The sequence below is a fragment of the Echinops telfairi genome, unplaced genomic scaffold (assembly GCF_000313985.2).
Source record: "Echinops telfairi isolate 266 unplaced genomic scaffold, ASM31398v2 ScPeMD7_3509;HRSCAF=4178, whole genome shotgun sequence".
NCBI lineage: Eukaryota > Metazoa > Chordata > Mammalia > Afrosoricida > Tenrecidae > Echinops > Echinops telfairi.
In genome coordinates, this window is record NW_022107407.1 from 18,014,878 (window position 1) to 18,023,741 (window position 8,864).

Sequence of the window (8,864 nt, forward strand, 5' to 3'; positions counted from 1 at the left end):
TACAAATGCACTTTACACAATTGATGTGTGTATGGATTGGGATAACAGTTGTATGAGCCCCTAATAAAATGTTAAAAAAGAGGGAAAAAAAAGAATAAAAAAATGGCATGAGCAAAGTAATGAAAAAAAAATAAATTGGTATCGTACATATGGACTAAAAAAAAAATTTGTGAGGGTAGTGCAGAACTTGGCACTATTTTGTTTTATGGTGCATTAGGGCTGCTTTGAGTAGGTACCAATGTAACAGCACATAAAAATAAGAGTCCTAAGTTTTCAACAAACTTGAACTCTCTATAAAAATGGGAGCTGCTGTTTAGCATAGCCTAACCAAGAATAGGAATTATTAGGCTACATTGAGATTCTTTTAAACTATCTACGTTGAGTATTCCTTGCAGTAAAGTATAACAGAAAGGTACCTGAGTAAAGCAGCTACAATTACATGCCTCTTTTAATGGGTATTATGCCCTAGTGGCATATTGCTTACACACTGGGCTGCTAACTGGAAGGTCAGAAGTTTGAAACCACCAGCCAATCTGTGAGCCAATGAAGGGGCTTTCTACTTCTGTAAAGAGTTTCAGTCTTGGAAACCCAGTCAGTTCTATCCTATCCTATAGGGTCACCGAGTCAGCATAGATTCAAAGGCAGTGAGGTTTTTTTTAAGGTTCTAAGGGACATCATCAAAGGATCCCTGGTGGTGTAGTGGTTACATGTTGGGCTGAAAACCACATGGTCAGCAGTTCAAAACTACCAGCAGCTCTGCAGCAGAAAGACTGGTCTTTCTACTCCTGTAAACAGTTAAGTCCTACAGGTCATCACTATGAGTCAGTATTGACCTGATGGCAGCAAGCAAAGGACATTAAGGAACCCTTAACGGCATAAGGGTTATACATTGGGCTTCAAACCTGAAGGTCAGAAGTTCAAAACCGCCAGCCTCCTTGGGAAAAAGGCAGGCCTTTTTATTCCTGTAAAGAGTTATAGTCACAGAAACTCAGTTTTACACTGTCCTATAGGCTCACTGAGTTGGTTCATGAGTGAGTGAAGGGACACCAAGAAACCAGAATGATATCCTGTATCCAAACGAACAAAACAAATTAAGGAGCTACAATGTCAAAGCTCCGCTCCAATTCCATTTGTCTTTTTAAGAGTCACCCTAGTGTACTGAGGGTACTTTGCAACTGGGGGAAGTGCTATGTTTAAAATAAGAAACTAGATACGTGGTTTATAGGATGGATCAAGTTCAGAGAAATAAAACCAAGTTTCATATAGTTGTTACAAAAAAATCTCAGAAGAGAAACACTTTGCTAAGAATTCTTTTCATTCTGAGAAACCACAATTTCAACCCAATCATTTCTTGATAGTGAGGAAAGCTTTTATGAGTCAAAGTTTTTGATTTTCAGACAAAAATGGACCATCTCCAGAAAGTGTGGAGAGACACGTTGAGACATGTAGTGGGACCAGGAAAGGGGGCCACCCTCTATAATCTTTTCTAACCATTCTTTCCTTATTCTTAGTAGTTTCTTCACTTAGATGAGCTTTCTGAAAATTTAAGGGGACTTTTTATAGATCTCAGGGATTCTTTCTACAGCTCTTCAATTATACTTTTTTCAATGAACTTGGTCTTCCTGGATTCTCACCTGTCTCCTGTTTAGTCCTCTAGTGTTGTTATAATAGAAATATCACTGATGGTTTTAACAAACAGAAATTTATTTTCACAGTTTAAGAGGCTAGAACTCCAAATTCAATGTGCTGGCTCCAGGGAAGACTTTCTCTGTTAGCTCTGGAGCAAGGTCTTTGTCATCAATCTTCCCCAGCATCTAGGAGTTTCCCAGCGTCCTGAGGAGTGGCTGATGGGTTTGAATTGCTGACCTTTGTGTTACAGCCAAGTGCTTTAACTACTGCACTCCCAAGGTCCCTTTCTTGAATGCTATTAAAGAGGAAATACTGTAGTTTGTTTCACAGAAATGGATCCCACCTCACTATATTTGGCTGTCATGAGGCTTCAACTACTGGATGAGTCCAAGAAAGACTTTTTGTAATGTTTCTGGCATTGTTTGTTGCTCGGTCCAGATCATTTTTGTCTATTTTCTATATTCTAAGGAAAATCAGAATTCTTATCTGCTTTTCACCTTTTATAATTTAAATGAAAATTACATGATCATTCCGACTAGAATTTTACTATTCATTTAAACAGAGTATATAATAGTACACTATTTGGTCCTCTCATCCAAAAATACTAGTATATTTATACTCACTATACACAAGAAAACTCTCCAAGGAGTCTCATGATAGGGAGTCTATCATTTGGTAATTGATTTTTAACTTAAATTTTATAGTGTTTCAAACACAAATTGAGGTGGTTTCTGGTATTAAAACACAGAGAATAAAGATAGAATGAAGAGTAGAGGCTGGAACCAAATTATCATATGCTACTAGCATCATAACAGAAATTAAGCATTTCATATAGCTTGAGATTTCTGGGAGATAAGGCAAAAAACAAAACAATAAAAACTCAGAATAGGTGATAGACCATTAAGGGGATTGCAATGGATGGGTTGAAGCAAATGTATGAGTTGTTTGGTGTTAAGACTAATGGTGTACTCTGTAAACCTTCACCAAATTCACAATAGTTTAAAAAGGGGGAGTGAGGGAAAAATATAATTTCCTAGCATATGAAAAAAATTATTTGAAGAAACTTTGTTTACATCGAATTCTAGAATTAATTTTTTTTGGTAGCTCAACCAGTTTTGTAGAAAACAATGAAATATTTGTCAGTTGGTCTCATCTGTCTCTCCCCTTTTTTTTCCTGCTACTGGCTCAATTAAAAAAAATTAGCTTCTCAATCCTCATCTAGCTAAGTATCTATAAACGTACAAGAACCAAACGTTTTGACTGCTGTGGCTATGTAACAGGTGTTGAGGTTGGGCAGTGAAGGCTTACTACTTTGTTCCTCTTCTTGAAGAGCTCTTTGTTTATTCTATGTCTCTTTCCTCTCCAAATGAAGTCAGTAATTAGTTTTTTCATTTCTTTCAAGAATAAAATTGTGATTTGGACTGGAATGGCATTACGTTTATAGGTTGCTTTGGATAGTATTGACATTTTCACCATATTGTATTCCTATCCACAAACATGAGGTATCCTTCCATTTGTGTACATCCCATTGAGTAATTCTCTTTGTAGTCTTTAATTTCTTTGCTTAGGTTTATTGCTGAATATTTAATCATGTGTGTGGTTATTGTAAATGGCATATATATATTTATTTTCATTTTCAGAGTTCTTATCACTGGTATATGGAATTCAATTGATTTCTGCTTGCTAATCTTGTATCCTATGTTGCTGAATTTCTCAAGTGCTTCAAACATTTTTATGCAGTCTTTTGGTTTTTCTCTATATAAAATCCTATCATTTCCAAATAGTAAGAATTTCACTATTTTCTTGATTTCTTTTTGTTGTTTAATGGTTGTGGCTAAGACTTCCAATAGGATGTTGAAGAAGAGTGATGATAAGTGCATCTCTGTCTGGTTCCTGTTTTCAGGGCAAATGCTTTCAGCTTTTCCTGAGAATGACCATGACCCTAGGGTTTTTTGTATATGGTCTTTATTGTGTTAAGGAATCTCCCTCTATTTCTATTTTGTTTAGTGTTTTAATCAGAAATGGGTGTTGGACATGGATTAAGCCTTGGTGAATCCCCTCGGATCATAGTTAAGGGATGTGAATGGCCTTTTTTTAAAATTAGAAGATCATTTTATTGGAGGCTCTTACAGCTCTTAGAACAATCAATTGTACCAAGCATTTTTGTACACATGTTGCTATCATTATTTTCTAGACATTTACTTTCTATTGAGCAGTTGGTATCAGCTCTGCCCTCTTCCCCCACCCCAACAGCCTTATTAGACAGAGAGCATTGTAAAGTTATTATGGCAAATGTAATTAAAATGTACTATCTTATGATTTGATTTTTGTTGACCCATTTTTAAGTTGCTTCAGATTAAAAAAAGTGAAAGGGAAATACATGTGGATTAAGCCTGTGGTGAGTCCCCTCTGACCATAGACCAGGGATATGAATAGCTTTGCTATCATGCAGAGTACATTGGGAAGTAGAATATTATGGATGCAATTAGGTTAAAGTTTAACTGATCATTTGATCTCCCTTTTGACCCATTTCAAATTTGTTCTAGTTTTTAATATTTTATGTTTTTATTGAGATGTTTATCTGTTTTATTTCTGTATAGGAAATCCAGGATATGTAAACCTAGAGACAGTAATTGGACTAATGGTTTCTTATGGGCATGGCAGGAAATGTTGGGGGAATGAGCAGCTAGTAATGAGTACCAAAAAATAAAACATTAAAAAAGTGCTTGTGATGATGACTGTACAACTTAATATAATTGAACGACTGAATTGTAGTACAATAGGTGACCTATATGACAATATAACTTTTAAAATGGGTGTTGGATATTGTCATATGCTTTTACTGCATTTTCTGATAGGATCACGTGGTTCTTTTTCTTTGTCCCGTTTTTATGATTATACCAATTGTTTTCATAATGTTGACCTATCCTTGTGTACATGGTATGAATCTCTCAAATATTATTAAATCTTTTTTATCTATTGTTGGATTCTATTAGTCAGAATTTTGTTGAAAAATTGTATGTCTATGTTCATGAGGGATATTGGTCTGTAGTTTTCTATTCTTGTGGATATTTCCCTGGCTTTGGTATTACGGTGTGTTAGCGTCACAGAATGAGTTTGGGAGTCTGCTGTTCCTTTCCATGTTTTGGAAGTTTCTTGACGATCTCTATATTTTTTATTTTGTTGTGGGTCAGTTGAGGTTTTCTATATTGGTCTGAGTTAATTTAGATAAATGTTGTGTATCTAGATATTTGTCCATCATGTGGTGTTAACTTGAAGAATGAAGGGGTGGACCTTACACCTTTTAATCAGGTCACAGCATAATGATGCCTACTTGTGGGTGTGGCCTTCTCATAAGGAGAGTCCTGGGAACCTCGTCCACTCTATCTGCCTTGGCGTTCCTGTTGAGAGTCACATTAGACCTGTGGCAGCCCTGTGATGCTTCCACCACCATTGGATCCACAAGACTTTTCACCCACCGACTGCGGTGTTCCTGCATTTTACATCATTGCATGTGGGTGTGGGAGTCTGAAGAGGGACTTATGGACTTAATCTGGACTGGGCTGGGATGTTTGCTTGATATATAATTACTTCTTAATATAAAGCTCTCTCTTACACATATATATGAGGGTCATTAGATATGTTGCTCTAGTCAACCCGGCCAAACAGTTCATTTTAGGTTGTCAAACTTATTGGGCTATAGTGCTTTGTAGTAGTGTGTTATTCTTTTTATTTCATTTGGATCTGTTGTGATGTTGCCCTTTTTATATATAATTATAGATGTTTGCATATTTTCTTTTCCTTTTCTAAATTTGCCAGTGGTTGGTCAATTTTGTCAATCCTTTCAAAGAACCAACTTTTTGTCTTGCTGATTTTTGTCCATCGATGTTGTTTTCCAATTCATTTATTTTTGCGCTAATCTTTGTGATTTCTTTTCTTCTGTTGGTTGAGGGTTCATGCTGCTGCCCATGTTGGCAGTTGATCATTACTTTTCTTTGCCTTCATACAGGCCAAGATCATAGTGCCCATATTAATAGAAGAAATAGACATTCTAAATAACAAATGTGAAAAGTTGGTAAGTATAGCTGACAGGGCTTTCAGAATGGCTAAAATTATTTATTTACAAAAATCTTTTAGCTGAAAAACAACATAAACAATAGATTTCTTCATATTTTATATAAATAGAATGCATGCTAAGTGCCACAAAACGGATACAGGTTTGGGTGTGGTCAGGGAAAGGGGTTGTGGAGAAATGACAAAGACATGTGAGATAGAGGTAGAAGACAATTCTTTCCCTACTGCCTTCAAATTGTTTGAAGACTTTGGAAAACAGTGAGTCCCAGCAACCCTAGTTTACTAGCATGACAAAGATACAACCAATAAAAGCTTATAAAATATCGGATTTGTACCAGTTCTCTGGGTAACCCTAAGGGGGATTAGTTCCTTCAATGAACAAAGTTTCTAATTCTACACTAAGCTCATCCTTTGGGACATCAATCTCATCCCCTGGTTCTTCCCCAAGCTTCTTCCACCAAGGTGCTTGTAAGTGCTTTAAGGTGGTGAGATGGGCCTGCTTGGCCTTGGCTGCCACAGGCCTGGACCTACTGATGAAGAGCTCAGGTTCTTTCCCTTCTGCTTCCTTCAGACTTGGTGCTCCTGTGATAAACAGAAAAAAGTAAGTGAATGGAAGTCTTTTCCCAAGCAAGTAGAAAGGCGGAGATTACAGAATCGGAACTCTTTTATACCACCAGGGAAACGTTTCAACTCTGAACCTGTTATCATTGCTAGCTGTAGATGGTAAGTAACTATTCACAAATGTTAGGTATGGCTGTTAGCAACTTCGCTCTCTAGGTTGTTCTCCACAACTTCCATGTTTAAAAGAAAAGAATGAAAATACACATACAGATAGCAAAACTCCATCCTATATATAAAAGGTGCTGGCAGTGCTGTCAGATAAGCATTGGACTGTTAACTACAAAGTTGGTGATTCAAAGCAACTAACCACTTTTGTGAGGATGAAAGTTGATCTGTTCCTGTAAATATTTAGTCTCAGAAACCTTTATAGGGTTCACTATGAGTTGGAATTAACTTGATGGCAGTGGATGTTGGGGTTTTATCCATTCAAAAATAAAAGAAATCCACGAATAATGGTGATTAAGAGAACACTAGCACTTTCTGCTCCAATATACACTAAATTAAATCCCACAGCTTTTAGCTTAGTGGGGAAGGTACATAATCTGCTGCCAGTTTGCAAAGGGGTGGAGTGTAGCCTGTCAATCAAGTCGCAGCATGATGATCTCATTTGGAGGCACAAAGGAGAAAAATAGCTCACTGCAGGCTATATACACCTTCTGCTTGTCTCCCTGAGAGACATTCCTGTTGACAAGCCACATGGAGCCAAGTTGATGGAGCCTGAGCCCTGGAGCTGGAGGAGCCATGTGGAGACCCATGTCAGCACTGAGATGCTTCCACCGCCACTGGATCCACAAGACTTTCCACCCACTGGCCTGTGATCTTCCTGCACTCAGCATAATTGCATGGCTGCGTGAGTCTGAGGAAGAATTTATAGACTGGTTCAGACATATGGGCTAATATCGGACTTATGGACTGGAACTGGACTGGGCTGGGGTATTTTAATATACAATTACTCTTTGATATTAAGCTCTTTCTTATACCATATTAATCTCCCTGGATTTGTTTCTCTAGTCTACCTGGAGTAATACACTTAGCTTCATAGATAGGATCTCAGAATTAAATGGAACCATGGGTGTAAGGAGCTGGTGAACTGATCTTTGTGAAAGTATTTCTTTAAAGATTATATAATGCTCTACAAGTAAATGGTTTTATACATCTATTAAAAGTTTTATTGGCACTTTGTCCATATATCTTACAATCCAATCATTCGACCGTATGAAGAAGAGTTAAAAAATCTTTACCATAATACATTTTAGAACATTTTCTTTTCCCCAGTACTCACTGTTATTCATGTACTTTTTTTTCCCATTTTGGCAAAAAATATATACAACAACCATTCACCAATTCACCAACGTCTACGTGTATAATTCAGTGCTGTTGAATATAGTCTCTGTGTCATATAACCATTATTGTTATCGTTCTCCAAAGTGAATGGTTATATTAATAGCCATTCTCTCTCATCCACTTCTAGTATGGGCTAAGTTTTTGAGAGAACAAAGTAGAATCTTTGAAATAAGTTTGTCTCAGTTGATACATGTACATTTTAGAAGAGTTGAGGAGAAAGCAATGAAGACCGTTATGGAATGTGCAACATTTGAAAACATTGTGTGAGGTATAATACAGTTGTACATATTTCCGAGTACAGAAGATGGGCTAGCAGACCATTAAATGGTGTTTTCTTTCTGAAGATTTTAGATGTCACAAGTCATACATAGGCTATTCCTTTTAGGTAAACAAACCAGATTGAGCACACACTTATTAACTGCTCAATGTTAGTGCTGATCTGTGCCATCAGAGCCTCTCTATGCTGTTGAGCTCTCTCTTCTAGAGCCCTGCCCATAAAAGAGTGCTGTAGTTGGTCTTGAGCCTGGACATGGAGTTCCCTGCTGGCCATATCTGACATCTGGGCACTCTGGGGGATAAAGAAGAGAGGAACTTGTCACAGTGAAGACAAAGATGAGATTAGAAATGTTTCATCCGGTTAGCAGAGGTTCTGGAATGCTTAGGTGTTTCTATCTGATCCACTCAATCTAATGATGGACATCTACCTTGTACATTTATTCAAGTTATGAAGTAGTCTCTAACAGAGCTTTGGATAAAAATGAACCAAGTTTCTTTTTGGTATGCTCTCATACTTGCTCAGGTAAGTGTGGTACTGTGGGAGAAAAGTTAAGATTGACATACTGCTATGGATTAAATTGTGCCCCCTCTAAATTTTTGTCAACTTAGCTAGAATATCATTCTTAGTAATCACCCTCTATTTTGTTTTCTAATATAATTATTGTAGTGGTAGTTATGTTAATAAGGCAAGATACAATCTACAGCATTGGGTGGTATCTTGAGTCAATCTCTATAGCCAAGATCAGAGAGACCTACTACTGCAGAAAAAAGAAACAAGAGTAGAACATGTTCTTCGGACTCAGGGTGCCTGTGCTTGGACCCAGGGGAAGACTGATGCCAACACACATGGAAATCTCTGAGAGACGCCAAACCTGCAGATGTCGAAAGGAAACCAAGACCTTCTCGTAGAGCCAACACAC

The 8,864-nt window shown here is 37.3% G+C and overlaps 1 long non-coding RNA gene across 1 annotated transcript; it reads left to right on the forward strand.

Moving 5' to 3' along the window:
• Nucleotides 1–6,038: 6,038 nt before the first annotated feature.
• Nucleotides 6,039–8,864, forward strand: LOC123522169. The gene is made up of 2 exons (XR_006680455.1): nucleotides 6,039–6,426; nucleotides 8,769–8,864. It is a non-coding gene; the product is annotated as an uncharacterized LOC123522169 (long non-coding RNA).